The 16,868-nt window shown below is 39.6% G+C and overlaps 1 long non-coding RNA gene across 1 annotated transcript; it reads left to right on the plus strand.

Moving 5' to 3' along the window:
* Window positions 1-4,197: 4,197 nt before the first annotated feature.
* Window positions 4,198-9,234, plus strand: LOC112463960. The gene is made up of 5 exons (XR_003041858.1): window positions 4,198-4,350; window positions 6,432-6,620; window positions 6,694-6,932; window positions 8,119-8,231; window positions 8,340-9,234. It is a non-coding gene; the product is annotated as an uncharacterized LOC112463960 (long non-coding RNA).
* The last annotated feature ends 7,634 nt before the right edge of the window (window positions 9,235-16,868 follow it).

Raw genomic sequence — 16,868 nt, forward strand, 5'->3', positions numbered from 1 at the left:
CTTCCCTGCGATTCCTCTGCTGCTTCCTTCTATCTCCAACTAAAATTGCAATTTTGCGCTTGCAGAAAACCTGTAACAAACTCGCCCCAGGGCCATACAGCGGCAGATAAGTTCGGAAATAAGCAGACGCGCTCGGCAGACGTGCTTCTGTTTACTTACTCTCGGACGATCCCCAACAAATTTTTTTTATTTAAAAGATGAGTTTTATCCCAAAACCTTCCGCTAGGATCAGTGATCTTCACCAAAGATATTATTGTGATAAACTGAAAACTGTAATATATGGTATATATTATTTTTATATAAATAAAACTTTTTTATAATAATTAGTGAATTATTCCCCAATGCAGATTAGTATATAACAGGCCTGGACAACTTCGAGCTCCGGAGCCACGACACTCCCCTACTTTCCGTGGATAGAAAAGAAGTGTCGTGGTTCTGGAGCTCAAAGTTGTCCAAGCCTGGTCTATAAAAAAGCAATCTAAATGTTAATTAGACAATAAATATTGAGATATTTTATTACTATTGCATATTTATTGAAAACATGTTGCCTGTAATAGAAATAAAACATCAATAAGAAATTTAAATAAATGTTAGAATTAATATTACGGTAATTTTAATATAATATTGTAATAAAGTTGATAGTACGTTTAAATTTTTATCTCAACAACATTGCAGAAATGATAGAAAAACCTTAGCGCAATGTTATTTGCAACGTTATGGCACTCCCATTTCAACATTATTGAAATTTCGGAATCGTGGTCAAAGTATGTTCATAATGATGTTCTATACAACATTATAAGAACTACATATTTAACAACATTACAAGTTCTAAAATATCGTTGCAATAACATTGTAATAATGATTTTTTGCTTACTGGGTTGTACTTGCATGGATTCCTGCGCACGTGAGAATTCTGGGTAACGAGTTGGCCGACGGATTGGCTAAACAGGCGGCGGAGGAGGAGGCGGACCCCTCCATTACCGTTCCGGTGGGGGACCTCTTGGCGGTGGGTAGGAGGGAGACATGGGAGGCCACATAATCATCGATTGTGCGAGATTTACAGCACAAAGGCGCCTTCTATCTTTCTATTTATATTTCTTTCAATATTTTTAACAAATTTCACGACAATTTTATTTTTGTTATTTTTAGTTAGAGGTAGGCCGAACCATTCTTCCAGTTGTAACAGTAACCTCACCTCCTCCGAAATCGGTGTGCAAGTGAAATTCACAAACCATTTATCATGTAAAGTAATCGGTCTTTCGAGTTTAAAATTGTCTGGGCTAATTTCAATTTTGTGGGTCACTAATGCCCGCGAAACCGGGAGTGGTGTAGTAGAAAAAAAGGTTTTTTGACTATTGCCTTCCGGAATTGCGACAAAGTATTTAATTGGTTTAATATTTAGTCTGTTACTGTAATTTTGTTTTTTTATTAACCTATTGATTTTTTCGTTAATTATTTCGAGTTCGGCCTCTTAATAACGCCTGCCCAAAATCTCTTGCTGTACCATAAATGAATTGTAAACATTACCAGGGAGAAAGGTTGACAGAAATTTTGTTTTGTCGTGAATCCTGTTAACAAGGCAATAATAATGTTTGTAAAAGTCGCTGAGTTCTATGCGAAGGACACGTTCCACATACAACAACCGTATTCTATTTAATCTATCTCGATGACTCTGTTGAAATAGATGAATCATGTTAAAATTCGCTTTTAAATAAGGAGGGATAATTTTGTTGCTCAAACATGTTCTAATAAACCGAATGCGCAGCTGCGTTTTCATGCAAAGTTTGAACTGTTTAATACAATCTTTCATTAAGGAGCATACAAAAAAACCGAAATTATATCTGATAAAATTGAAAAAACGCATTATTTCGCCCGCGTAATAATATTCTTAAAAGGCTCTAATAATTAAACAATTGTGTAAAAGAGGACATCAAGCCGTAACAAGATATTCGTGTTAGGTTCTTTAATCAAGTAAGTAATTTACAGACGTTTTGGCCAATATCGGGCCATCCTCCCCTGGCGGAAAAAAATTCTATGAATAACTACAAAATTTGACTAAAAATAGAAATTTGTACATTTTTGTTGAAATACTTAATTTTTTGTAGAAATAGTTATTTTTTTGTAGAAATATCTACGAAATAGTACCACAAATTACAATGTTCTCAAATCAAGAAATTATTGCAAGTAGTATTTTATGAAAAATTACAGTTTTATAAAAAATAGTACAAAGATCTACAAATTTTAAAAATTTAAGAAAAAACAAAATCTTAAAAAATTAAAACATCTGCTTACTTGTAGGATACTACAATTATTTATAAATGACTATAGAAATCTATCTGCACAATTTACGTATCGTAAAACTATGCAACTTAGAATCTAATTCAGTTTTCAGTTTCTCATAAAATACTACAACTGCGTACAAATACTAACAAATACCGATTTGTTTGTACAGCTAAAAAATTTATTACAATTATGGATAATTAAAATTTGTAATTTTTATTTAAATGTTACAAGTTTTTACACAAATGTTCCAAAATTCATCTATTATTAATAACTTCTTAATTCGCAAAAGTCAAAATACTTATGTTTTTATTTTCGTATTGTCTGTTGTAAAATCCAATAGAAAATTACATAAATGTACAATTTTTTACCTATATAAATTTCTGATTTGTGAATGGTTGTAATTTTGCATAATACTACAAGGTTCTACAGAAAACGACAAAATCCTTAAGCCTTTTACAACTCGTAAACTCATGAAAATCTACATAAATTTGCTTTTTTTAGATGTTTATAAGATACTACAATTTTACATGGAAATTAACAGACCTTCAACCAAACCTTCAACCTTTCCATGGAAAATTGTAGTATCTTATAAAAATCTAAAAAAGCGAATACATGTAGATTTCCATGGATTCACGATTCGTAAAAAACTTAAGAATTTTGTCGTTTTCTATAGGACCTTGTAGTATTATATGCGAAATTATAATCATTCACGAGTCAGAAACTTAATTAAGTAAAAAATAAACGGGCACAGTAACAACTGTGCCGCAAACAATGTAGAACTACGTCAACTGTCACTATTTCATGTTAAAGTATTCAGCGAAGGAAAGTAGACGTAGGGCTGCGTCAACTGTCACTATATTATTTAGCGAAAGACTGTTAACGTAGCCCTACATCTACTTTTCTTCGCTGAATACTTTAACATGAAATAGTGACAGTTGATGTACTTCTACGTTGTTTGCGGCACAGTTGTTACTGTGCCCGTTTATTTTTTTAGTTTTTAATAATTTTTTTGGGACAATGGTAAAGTAAACAAAACAATTTTTTATTAATTCTATTATATTCTTCAGTTTTTTCTACCCCTATTTCATATATAATTATTTAAAATTTAGTTAATCAGTTCTTGAGTTATAGAAATTTTGGTAAGTTTGGCTGTTTGTTTTTAACAGAAATCGGTAACCCCTTTATTATTAGCAATTTTGCATTTTTTTAATGCAATATTTCGACGTTTTAGAACATAAGAAACACATTGGCATCGAAAACTACGCAACCGGTTTAAAAAAAATCGGTATCGAAAAATTAACCCCACCACCGCCATTTCCGGAAAATTCTACCCCTGTTTCATATAGTATATAATTCTTTAAAATTTGATTTATTAACAAATGAGTAGTTCGCGGAAAACGTTGCAAGAAAACGTTGCAAGAAAAACAAGAAAATTGATTATAAAAAAAACACCAAAATAAATTGTAGGAACATTTAGCTCACATCAAGAGCTTTCAAAAACACTATAATAAAGTATATTTTCCTTTAATACCTTTCGAGGAAAAGAAAACGTTGCAAGAAAACATTACAAGAAAACTTGTAAAAAAAACATTGCAGTCGTGCACCCGAAATTACCCCTCACCCTCCCGGAAAGACGTGGTTCTACGTCAAGGTACTACCCAGTAAGCAAGGAACATTAAATTAACGTTTAGAAATATTGACTTTATGTGTATTTTTTAAACGTTTTTTAATAATATTATACACATATTTGAAAAATATTATTTCGTAATATGATTTTTTTGAATGTTGTTAAAATATTTTAAAAACGTTACAGAAAGTATTTTTTAAATGTTACTCTGACATTTATTTGAGATCAATGCAACAGTTCAAAATTTCTTGTAATTTGGACTTGGAAATAACGTTGGTAATATATTAATTTTCTGTTGTTAGAATGTTATTGTTTTATATTGTGCGCAACGCTGATCGCGACGGCCATGATGCGTACATTATCCTACGTACGATGCGTGAGTGCGTATACACGTGTGTGGATCGAGCAGTGCTCTTTATTTACAGTATCTTTATATATAAGTAAGTAACTATTATATTCTAAAAGTTGCCCAGTATAAGCAATTTGATAGCAAATTGTCGCCAAGATGGCATCAAAATCGTTCAAAGATTGGTGTCAAATCTGGTGCCATCTGTTTCATCTTTAAGCTCGTGTTTTGCTAGCAAAGCCTGTGTACATAACCAGACAACAAATTGGCAGCAAAAACCGAGCAAGCTTTGTGTAGCATTGTCTGCCAACAAATTGTCGGCAAATACCGAGCAAGCTTTGTCTAGCGTTGTCTATCAACAAATTGTCGACAAACACCAAGCAAGCTTTGCGTAGCGCTGTCTGACGACAAATAATCGACAAAAACAGAGCAAGCTTTGCGTAGCGCTGTCCGACGACAAATAATCGACAAAAACCGAGCAAGTTTTGCGTAGCGCTGTCCGACGACAAATTGTCCTCAAAAACCGTGCAAGGAATGCGCAACACAGTCAAAAAAAAAAAAAAAAGAATTATATTTATTTCGAAATTTTATTACTATTTTTTAACTAAATTTGTTTCTTAAGATGCAGTCTATAATTATAAATATTTTCTCGTATTTGAAAAACACACTCTTATTACCTTGGTGGGATTCAAACTCGGGACCTCGGGACCTCTGGATCGTGAGCCAACTGCCTTACGTGGTAGACTACTTCTTAATTTAATGTAAGTGTTATATATAGTCTACATACGTCATAATCAGCGCAAATATATAATTTTTAAAAAATTATCTTAAGAAACAAATTCAGTTTAAAAAGAGTAATAAAATTTTGAATGAGATATACGAATATAATTTTTAAAACAGCTGACTAGGAAGAGCTAAAGAACTACTGGCGCTGAGAAAACAAAAACTGAAAGTGGCGGTGGGGCTGCAAAAATTTTGGATTGGATAATATACAGTATATATAGTTATTAAACCGGATTTTGTGTAATAGCCATGTTATTATAGCTAGTCTATATGACCGCGCGTGCTCATTATTTAATCTGTTTAATGTTCATTTAATTTAATGCGTTTAACGAGGAACAGTGTATAATGAGCATAAAAGTATTCGAAAATACTTTATATTCAGTAATCTTTTTATTGTTCTAGCAATATATATAGGTATATATAACAATATATATAGAACAATAAAAAGATTACTGAATATAAAGTATTTTCGAATACTTTTATGCTTATTATACACTGTTCCTCGTTAAAAACGCATTAAATTAAATTAAATATATATAAGAATGAAAAATATATAATTAAAAATATATAATTAATATCATTATATCGTTAAATTGTGATAGGTCTTGCTCGGTTTTTACCGCCAATTTGTCATCAGACAACACTACACAAAGCTTGCTCGATTTTTGCCACCAATTTGTCGTTAGGCAGCACTGTGCAGACCTTGCTCGATTTTTGCACCAATTTATCATTAGACAGCGCTGCGCAGACCTTGCGCGTATTTTGTCGCTAATGTGTCATCAGATAGCGCTGCACAGATCTTGCTCGGTATTTGTCGCCAATTTATCGTCAGAGTGCTCGACGCAAATATTACTCGGTTTTTGCCGCCAATTTGCTGTTTGGTTATATAAGTATATTTGCCTGTATATTGCCGCCAAAGTGTTGTCAGGCAGCGCTACACAGATTTTGCTCGATTTTTGCCGCCAATTTATTGTTAGAGTGCTCAACGCAAATTTTGCTCGGTTTGCTGCCAATTTGCTGTCTGGTTACATGGCCACATTTGCCCGTATTTTGTTAGCAATTTGCTATCTAATTATGTCAGCAGATTTTGTTACATATTTGCTAGCATTTTGTCGACATTATTTGTTAAATCAAATTCTGTATTAAATTTGTATCTTTCTTGTCAACAACATTTGTAGCAAGATTTTACAAAATCTGTTTTCGACAGACTTGGCTATCTGGGTGTATATTAATAATAAGAACTCAATTAACCATACGTGCTATGAATAGTAGCTGATATGATGATCTATAACCTACAATTAACTACAAATAACGTTCTTTGGGTATCGGTATACAAGCTATATAGTGGAATTATTTGCTATTTTCTTGCAATTTACTGCCGATTATTTTCAGCTGTTTGAGCGCGTCGAGATCATGAGCAGACGCACGCTTGTCGCGACAGCCAATCGGAAGCAGTAATAGTTCTGGAGACTGTAGTCGCATTATCTTACATATACGTATGATGCGTGAGTGTGTCACATATACGTACGCTTGTGCTTGTGCTGTCGAGCATTTTTAATTGTATACAACATTTTTATATGGGTAAGTAATTATTATATTCTAAAACTTGCATATTAATGATAAGAACTCAATTATCTATATGTGCTGTAAATAGGTAGCTGGTGATTCAAGATCTATTGTTCGACCTATATAAGAGAGATATTTGCAGAAAAAAAGAAATATACCAAAGTATTAAGGATCAAACATATTCTTGATGTACTCGGGCCGCGAGGCTGAGCAATATTCTAAGGAAAGTATTGTACAATATACAAAGATTGGACAATATGTCCCCTTATCTTCCATTGACAATTTGAAGATATGCTAAAAACTGATCAAGAAGCTTTCATGCAAGTTGTAAGTAAAGCTACTTATTACAATTATAATTAATTTTATAAACATTTACAAATAACATTTCCGGTTAGTAGTTACATAATCGTAGTAGTTATAAATTTACACAATAAAATCAGACTTTGAAAATTTAAAAATTAAGAGAAAAGACTGTAAGAGATATTTCCTCTTCCTCCCTCTCTCTCTCCCTCTTTCTCCCTTTCTCTTCAAGAGTAGTAAATATAATATTTGCAATTTAGAATCGACAAAAAGATCACCAGGACTTGTAATTTTTACCGATTTTTTGGTATTATTTTCAATATAGTGCCTATAGCAAAGATAGTAATTGCGCATTATCTGTATCTACTATGTTCACAGTTATTTTGATTGTGGCGTAACATATGCATATATTTTTTGTTTATGACAATTTATTAGATGAAAAAATAGATGAAAAACTCTAAAAGTGTCAGTAACATACAGACAAAATCATCCAAACGTCATATCAAATGAGTACTAACGCATTCACACTACATTGTTCAAGTCCTTTATGCATATAGATCTTTTATATATAAATGTGTGTTGCTTTGTTTTACCATATTTAGCAGAAAAATTAAGTATTTATATATAAAAATCTTCTTGCAAACTTTTCATATATTTTTTTAATGAAAATGGTACAGTAATATTTTTTTACAATTTTCTTTAACGGAGCAAACATACTGATAATATATAAAAGTTGTACAATTTTTGTAACAGATAAATATTTACACTGACAGCTTGAGATCTTTATTTTGAAATTTTTAAATCGTTTTTGTGATATATTGAGCAAATGCTCTAATTAATTTACACCTATTTTTATTATGTAAAAACATTTGTAATTCTATGCAACCAATACGATATATGTAAACTTTCTAAAAGAAGGTAGAATTTTGTCGGTAAAGTTTTCAAATATGGTATGTCCTTCAAAAATCAAAATGTATTTGTATTAATCTCTATAATGTATTTAACTGTATGTTTCATGTATAAAACGATCAAATAGAATCTTGAGGAGGAGCTCCCAATACGTCCAAAACCAAAAATGGTTACTCTGACTCTTAATCTTACAAACTTATATCTATAATATATGTCGTTTAATATGTTCTATAATTGCCGTTAAATTAACATTATTTATTTCTTTCATCTAACAATAAACTGTATTGAATTTTTCTTATTCCAGAAGCTTTTAGAGCAATATTCCCTCGGAATACAGAAAAAGATTTTGAACACTTAATGGAGTGGTTCAGATTTGCAAACGTCCGTAAAGAAATAAAAAAACATTAAAAAGATAATGTAATGTATTTCGGTATATACTTTCCATAAAATAAAATCATTATAGTTTGCCGCGTTATAATTTATAAGTAACTTTTTCACTAATTTAATTCTACTTTTATTTTTCAGGAAGTGATAAATATATTATCTTACTTGCGTTGCTCCGCGCGAGTGATTATTTTACTAATTATAGTAACAAAAAGGTCTTAGGTTTGATCTCGACTCAGTCTGCATCCCGCATATACAGTCCTTGTTTAACTTGTTTTTCTGTAAGGGGTTGATTAAGAGGAAGTAAATGGTTTAAGGATTAAAAGACCTGTATGTGGTTTAATAATCCGTTTTAGGAAGTTTCTAGAATAAAAAAAAATACATAGGTCTAAACATAGGTCTAAACGATAGTAAAAAGAAAGTTTTTATACATTAGAAATAGTGATTTGTGCTATATGATTTAAAAGGATAAGGTCGAAGGCACTAACACCCTCATTCGAGCTAGGGGACACATTTCAAATAAAAAAGAAAGATTTTGATAAAATTATTTGGTTTGACATTTTTTCTCAGTATCACGTTTAGTTTTTATTCAAGGATCAACGACGAAGATGTGAGACCACATCTGATCTTGCCTTAAAATCTTGCTTTTTTTCCTGGATTTGAGACAGAAATCTGATTTTTTTATTTGAAAGATGAGTTTTATCCCAAAACCTTTCGCTAAGATCAGTGATCTTTACCAAAGATATTATTGTGATAAACTGAAAACTGTAATATATGATATATATTATTTTTATATAAATAAAATTTTTTTAATAATAATTAGTGAATTATTTCCCAATGCAGATTAGTATATAACAGGCCTGGGCAACTTCGAGCTCTGGAGCTACGACACTCCCCTACTTTCCGTGGATAGAAAAGAAGTGTCGTGGTTCTGGAGCTCAAAGTTGTCCAAGCCTGGTCTATAAAAGCAATCTAAATATTAATTAGACAATAAATATTGAGATATTTTATTACTATTGCATATTTATTAAAAACATGTTGCCTGTAATAGAAATAAAACATCAATAAGAATTTTAAATAAATGTTAGAATTAATATTACGGTAATCTTAATATAATATTGTAATAAAATTGATAGTACGTTTAAATTTTTACCTCAAAAACATTACAGGAATGATAGAAAAACCTTAGCGCAATGTTATTTGCAACGTTATGGCACTCCCATTTCAACATTACTGAAATTTCGGAATCGGGTGGTCAAAGTATGTTCATAATAATGTTCTATACTATGGCGGCTGTGAGCGCCCCGAGAGACGGCGGCTCAACCGCCACACCGCGCGCGTATAGGCACGCACCTACGGAACGGCAACCCGTTCCACGCGTCCCGCCAGGCAGGAGCGCCAGCGGCACGGCAAGCGGCCGCGCGCGCTAAAGCACGTGTTCCCAGGATGACACCGAGATAACAACAAGCTCACACCGCTAGGCGGCTGAGCTTTCTCGCATTTAATATTTTGCCAGGACGGAATATAAGGCCGCACAAGAAAGGGATCCCCAGCATTTTCACGGCTCGTACGCTCCCTTTAAAAGGAGGTATCGAGAGTGAGATACTTTTTGGTAGCAACCACGCTGCGAAAGCACGTCAGGACCAAGCCACTAACGTCACGCCCGTCGCTGCCGCCTGTCAACCCAGCGCAGCCCCAGGAATGCCTGACGAAAACGTGGAGGCTGATACGACTCGATTTGCCACCGTGGCCGCTCACCCGTCCGCCGAAAGAACATCTTACCACGTGGGATATCCGCCTGCGCCGCCGCATCGCCGCGGTACATCGTACCGCCATTATCGTCGCCGCTGCCCGCATCACCGAGGGACCTCCACTCGCAGGGCACGCAGACCGTGCCACCGTCACGAGTGCACCGAGGTCTTCAGGTGCAGCCTACTATCAGCGACGCCGAGGCACAAACGGATAGTGAGTGGGAGACGCCCACCGTCGAGAGAGGAACACAGGCGTGTATCTCGAGACCAGCGGATACTCAGGCTACACAGACTGAGGACGAGGACCTCAACCCTAGCGAGTCCTGTACGCCGCCCGGAACACCGCCGGCCTGGAAGCGCCTGAATCAGTGGGGACAACAGCCACTCCACCGGACGAAGACACAGCCCTCCATTACGTGAGCGACCACCGCGGTAGACCCGTACGATCGGCCCTTTTCAGGGCCTCATAGATACACTACACCAACGGTCCTTATTTTAAGGGCCACGTCCAATCACTGTACATAAAACCTGTATATAAGCTGTACATACGTTAATCTAAGAATATGTACTGTGTCTACCAGACTTTCACTTCTCATCATTTGCGGTACCTCGCCACTGCGTATCCTACCGTCCTGAAGCGAGCGAACAATAGCGAGCGGAACAAAAGTAGCCCTAACGCTACAACTGGTGACCCCGACGCAGGACTACGCAAACGGAGAACGAGATAGCGACACAAAAGCTTCAGATGGGGATAACTCCCAACAAGCCGAGGAAGAGCTCCATATAAACCGGGTAGGACTGAGAATGCCACCATTCTGGCCAGAGGAACTGGAGCTGTGGTTCGCGCAGTTGGAAAGCCAGTTTGTTATATGCGGAATAACGCAGGATTCAACGCGGTATGCCTACGCACTATCGCAGATAGACACGAGATTCGCCAAGGAAATAAAAGACGTCGTCACATCTCCACCAGCAGAGAATAAGTACGGCACGCTGAAACGGGCGCTCATACAACGATTGTCAGCGTCCCAGGAGCAGAGAACGCGACAGCTACTGGAGCACGAGGAGCTCGGCGACAGAAACTCATCACAATTCCTACGCCACCTGCGAGGCCTGGCAGGCACCGTCGTACGAGACAGCCTACTTCGGACACTGTGACTGGGGAGATTACCAGCCCAAATTCAGGTCATCCTAGCAACACGTCAAGGAGACCGTCTAGAAGACGAAGACGTCGCAGAGCAGGCCGACCGCATACACGAGGTCAACGACCGTGCAATCGTCGCGGCAGTAGCCCCAGCAGGCGCAGAGAAAACAACGCTAGAAACGCAGATCCAGGCGCTAACAAAGCAAGTAGCAGCTCTGACAACGCAGTTCTCCAAGAAAAGAAACCAATGGAGAAGAGACCGATCCCGCGGCAGGGACCGAAGCCGCAGCCGCAGCCGCAGCCGAGGTCACACCCAGTGATTTACAATGGAACATTGTTTCTATCACCGAACCTTTAAAGATAAAGCACGGAAATGCGAGGAACCGTGCACCTACAAAGCGGTTCAATCAGCCAAGCCGGAAAAAATGGAGGGCAGTTGTTGATGGCGGACAACAACGATAGCCCACGACCGTGCCGCCTCTTTCTGACAGACAGAAAGACGAAAATACGGTACTTAATAGATACCGGGTCAGACGTAAGCGTCTACCCGGCACCAGCAAGGCAAGGAAATGCAAAAGGAGAAATGCGAACTCTACACAGCCGACGAGTCCACAATAGCAACCTACGGAAATACAAACCTCCAGCCCGATTTCGGACTACGACGAGATTTCCCGTGGAGATTCATCATCGCGGACGTCACGACACCGATCATAGGCTCTGATTTTCTGGCATACTACCACTTATTACCCGACGTCAGAAGAGGATGCCTGGTCGACGGCCAAACAGGCCTGTGTGCGAAAGGACGCACCAGAGAACAGAATACCACCTCAGTGAAGGCGATCAACGAGGAATCATCCTACCATCGCATCCTGAAGGAATTCCCCGAGGTAACGCGGCAGATGGGAACATCAAAATGCACGCACAATACTATGCATTATATAAACACCACGCCAGGGCCGCCGGAGGCCTGCCAATCGAGACGCCTGGCGCCGGACAAATTGAAAGCAGCGAAAATAGAGTTTGACTTACTGCAACGAAAAGGTATTATACGGCCTTCAAAGAGCCCATGGGCAGCACCCCTGCATATGGTCCCTAAGAAAGCAGACCAATGGAGAGCATGCGGATATTACCGCCCTGTAAACAGGCGATCCAAGCCGGACAGGTACCCAGTACCACACATCGAGGACTTTGCACAGTCACTACAAGAAAAAACCATCTTTTTAACGATAGATCTGGTCAGAGCATACAACCAGATACCAGTTAACCCAGAGGATATACCGAAGACAGCCATAATCACATCTTTCGGCTTATACGAATACATCTACGTGCCGTTCGGCCTAAGGAACGCAGCGTAAACATTTCAACGGTTCATCAACGAGGTACTAAACGGGCTTGACTTCTGCTACGCTTACATCGACGATATACTGATAGCTTCCGCCAACAAAGAGGAAAACGAACGCCATCTGAAGGAAATATTCAGACGTCTACAGCAATATGGGATACGGCTGAACCCAGCCAAGTGCATCTTCGGAGTTCCAGAGGTGAAATTCCTGGGATACCTGGTCTCAAAAGATGGAACGCGACCATTTCCAAAGAAAGTAGAAACGATACGACAATTCCCGAAACCAGAGACCGTGAAGCAACTCCGATGATTCCTCGGCACAATTAACTTCTATCGCCGATTCGTTCCAGGCGCAGCGAAGGAGCAAGCGATACTGAACGACGTACTAGCCGGGAAACAAAAGAAAAGAAAGACACCGGTTGCATGGACGCCAGAACTGGAAGCCGCTTTCGAACACTGTAAGAAGAGCCTTGCCCAAGCGACGCTTCTAGCCCATCCACAACCTGAGGCCCAGCAAATCATGACGACGGATGCCTCGAACACCGCCATGGGAGCAGTGATACACCAGATAGTGGAAGGACAAGCGCAGCCGCTTCTTCAGCGTTTTTCAGCAAAAATTTGTCCAAAACACAACAGAAATATGGCAATATACGCAGCAATAAAGCACTCACAACACCTCATGGAAGGAAGGCACTTTATCGTGTACACCGACCACAAACCTGGTGCACGCGATGATGCAGAATCCTTTGAAAAATTTACCAAGGCAAGCTCGACACCTCGAATTTATCAGCCAATTTACAACAGATATTCGGCATATTAAGGGCGCCGACAACGTGGTGGTCGACGCCTTATCCCGAGTAGACAGTATAGCGACAGCAGTAGATTGCGAGGAGTTGGCACGAGCACAGAGCGAGGATGAAGAGCTCACCACAATACAAAAGGACAGCACGTCCGGACTAAAATTAACGCAAATTAACATTCCAGGAACAAAAACGATGCTGTACTGCGACACCAAAAAGGGAATACAGAGACCGTTCGTCCCAGCGCCATACCGCAAGCAGGTTTTCCATAGCCTGCACGGTTTAACACACCCCGGAATCAAAACAACCACAAGGCTGGTCGCGGAACGATTCGTATGGCCAGGAGTCAACAAGGACTGCCGACAATGGACAAGGGCATGCCTCCAATGCCAACGTGCCGAGATCAACAGGCACAACCGTCCCGCCACCGGGACATTCCTTCAACCAACACGAAGGTTCCAACACATCCACCTGGACCTTGTGGGACCTTTGCCAACATCAAAGGGATACAGATACTGTCTGACCATCGTGGACAGATTCACACGCTGGCCCGAGGCAATTCCAGTGGAGGATATCACGGCAGAGACCATCGCAAAACAACTTTTCTCACAATGGATGGCTCGATACGGGATGCCGGAGAGAGTCACCACCGACCAAGGACGCCAATTCGAATCCGACATGTTCCGACGCCTGATACAAATAACCGGAGCCAAGCACTGGAGGACAACAGCATACCACCCACAATCCAACGGGATGGTGGAGAGGTTCCACCGCCAGCTAAAAGCAGCCATCAGATGCCACGAGACAGAGGCATGGACCGAAGTCCTGCCAGTAATCCTCATGGGCATCAAGGCAGCCTTCAAAGAAGACATCGCAGTATCACCTGCAGAGATGGTATACGGGGAGCCGATCCATCTACCAGGAGAGTTCTTCGGCACGAACAAACACGAACAAAGGACCGACGAGGCAGACTTCATCACCCACTTACGCAGCCACATTGGCCACCTAACGCCTAAGTTGAAATGACACGGCAAGAAGAGGACGTATTCGTGCACCAGGACCTGGAAAAGACACCATACGTTTTCGTGAGACACGACGCGCCAACAAGCGCACTCCACCTCCGCTACGACGGACCATACGAAATCATCAAACGGAAGGAGCAGTTTTTCACCATCCAAACGGAAAACAGACCCACGAACGTCGCGGTAGAGCGCCTCAAACCGGCATACACCCTCACAGAGACTGAAACAGCCACAACCATGGGGATCAAGCCGACAAGCGAGACGAATCAGTCGAAGAAGGACCCAACGGAGGAAACAACGCGAAGCACCCGGACACGAAAGCCAGTCGTTCGATTCCAGACAGGACTTTAATACAACGAAGGGGGTCCTGTGGCGGCTGTGAGCGCCCCGAGAGACGGCGGCTCAACCGCCACACCGCGCATGTATAGGCACGCGCCTACAGAATGGCAACCCGTTCCACGCGTCCCGCCAGGCAGGAGCGTCAGCGGCACGGCAAGCAGCCGCGCGCGCTAAAGCGTGTTCCCAGGATGACACCGGGATAACAACAAGCTCACACCGCTAGGCGGCTGAGCTTTCTCGCATTTAATATTTCGCCAGGACGGAATATAAGGCCGCACCAGGAAAGGATCCCCAGCATTTTCACGGCTCGTACGCTCCCTCTAAAAGGAGGTATCTAGAGTGAGATACTTTTTGGTAGCAACCACGCTGCGAAAGCATGTCAGGACCAAGCCGCCAACGTCACGCCCATCGCTGCCGCCTGTCAACCCAGCGCAGCCCCAAGAACGCCTGACGAAAGCGTGGAGGCTGATACGACTCGATTCGCCACCGTGGCCGCTCACCCGTCTGCCGAGGAAACATCTTACCACGTAGGATAACCGCCTGCGCCGCCGTACATCGCCGCGGTACATCGTACCGCCATTATCGTCGCCGCTGCCCGCATCACCGAAGGACCTCCACTCACAGGGCACGCAGACCGTGCCACCGTTACGAGTGCACCGAGGTCTTCAGGTGCAGCCTACTATCAGCGACGCCGAGGCACAAACGGATAGGGAGTGGGAGACGCCCACCGTCGAGAGAGGAACACAGGCGTGTATGTATCCCGAGACCAGCGGATACTCAAGCTACACAGACTGATGACGAGGACTTCAACCCTAGCGAGTCCTGTACGCCGCCCGGAACACCGCCGGCCTGGAAGCGCCTGAATCAGTTGGGACAACAGCCACTCCACCGGACGAAGACACAGCCCTCCATTACGTGAGCGACCACCGCGGTAGACCTGTACGATCGGCCCTTTTCAGGGCCACATAGATACACCACACCAACGGTCCTTTTCAGGGCCACGTCCAATCACTGTACATAAAACCTGTATATAAGCTGTACATACGTTATTCTAAGAATATATACTGTGTCTACCAGACTTTCACTTCTCTTCATTTGCGGTACCTCACCACTGCGTATCTTACCGTCCTGTCCTGAAGCAAGCGAACGATAGCGAGCGGAACAAAAGTAGCCGTAACGCTACATATACAACATTAAGAACTACATATTTAACAACATTACAAGTTATAGAATATCATTGCAATAACATTGTAATAATGATTTTTTGCTTACTGGGTGGTTTCTGACATTCACCCGACATTAAAAAAAAATTATATTCGTATATCCGATTCGAAATTTTATTACTCTTTTTAAACTAAATTTGTTTCTTAAAATTTTTTAAAAATTATATATTTGCGCTGGTTATGACACATGTAGACTATATATAACACTTACATCAAATTAAGAAGTAGTCTACCACGTAAAACGGTTGGCTCACGATCCAGAGGTCCCGAGTTCAAATCCCATCGAGGTAAGTGTGTTTTTCAAGTACGAGAAAATATTTATAATCATAGGTTGCATCTTAAGAAACAAATTTAGTTAAAAAGTAGTAATAAAATTTCAAAATAAATATAATCTTTTTTATGTCGGGTAAATTAGAGAGTGTTTTAATTCTAGTATTTTCTTGTAGTCTACTGTACTCAAATAGATATAGAAATGTGTAGAATATCAGTATTAGTTGTAGTTTGGCGTAGTTTTACCGAAAAATTTATAGATCAAGATGCATTAAAAAAATACAAAAATTTACAAAAGTGTTCCAATTCTAGCATTTTCATGTAGGATTTTGTAGTACTTCTTAAATTCATGTAGAATTTAGTAGATTCTGGCAATTATATTTTATAGTTTTTTGTAATACATTTTTATTTTTTTTTAATTTTGTAGAAATATTTCCGCCAGGGTCAGTGTGGAAAAAAGAAATTAGCAGAGACAAGATAACATATTATGAAAATTTCGTAGAACGCACATCACGCAATCGTTATGTCCCCAGCAAACGAAAAAAGATTGAAAAGAATTAAAACGGGATTGCCAGGAATTCAATTAAGGACTTTCCGAATTCCATTCTGTCCAAAAAAGGGATTGAAATAGTTTCAATATCATGGAATTCCTTATTTTGGAAAGAATTTGTATTTTTTGAATCCTATCCAATTCCGACACAAAAATATTATACCACTGAATTCCAAGTTAGGGATTGGAAAGTTTCGTGATGAATTCCATTGAATACCATTGATTCCGTTAA

The sequence above is a fragment of the Temnothorax curvispinosus genome, unplaced genomic scaffold, assembly GCF_003070985.1.
Source record: "Temnothorax curvispinosus isolate PA1 unplaced genomic scaffold, ASM307098v1 QBEX01013793.1, whole genome shotgun sequence".
In the NCBI taxonomy this organism is placed as follows: Eukaryota; Metazoa; Arthropoda; class Insecta; order Hymenoptera; family Formicidae; genus Temnothorax; species Temnothorax curvispinosus.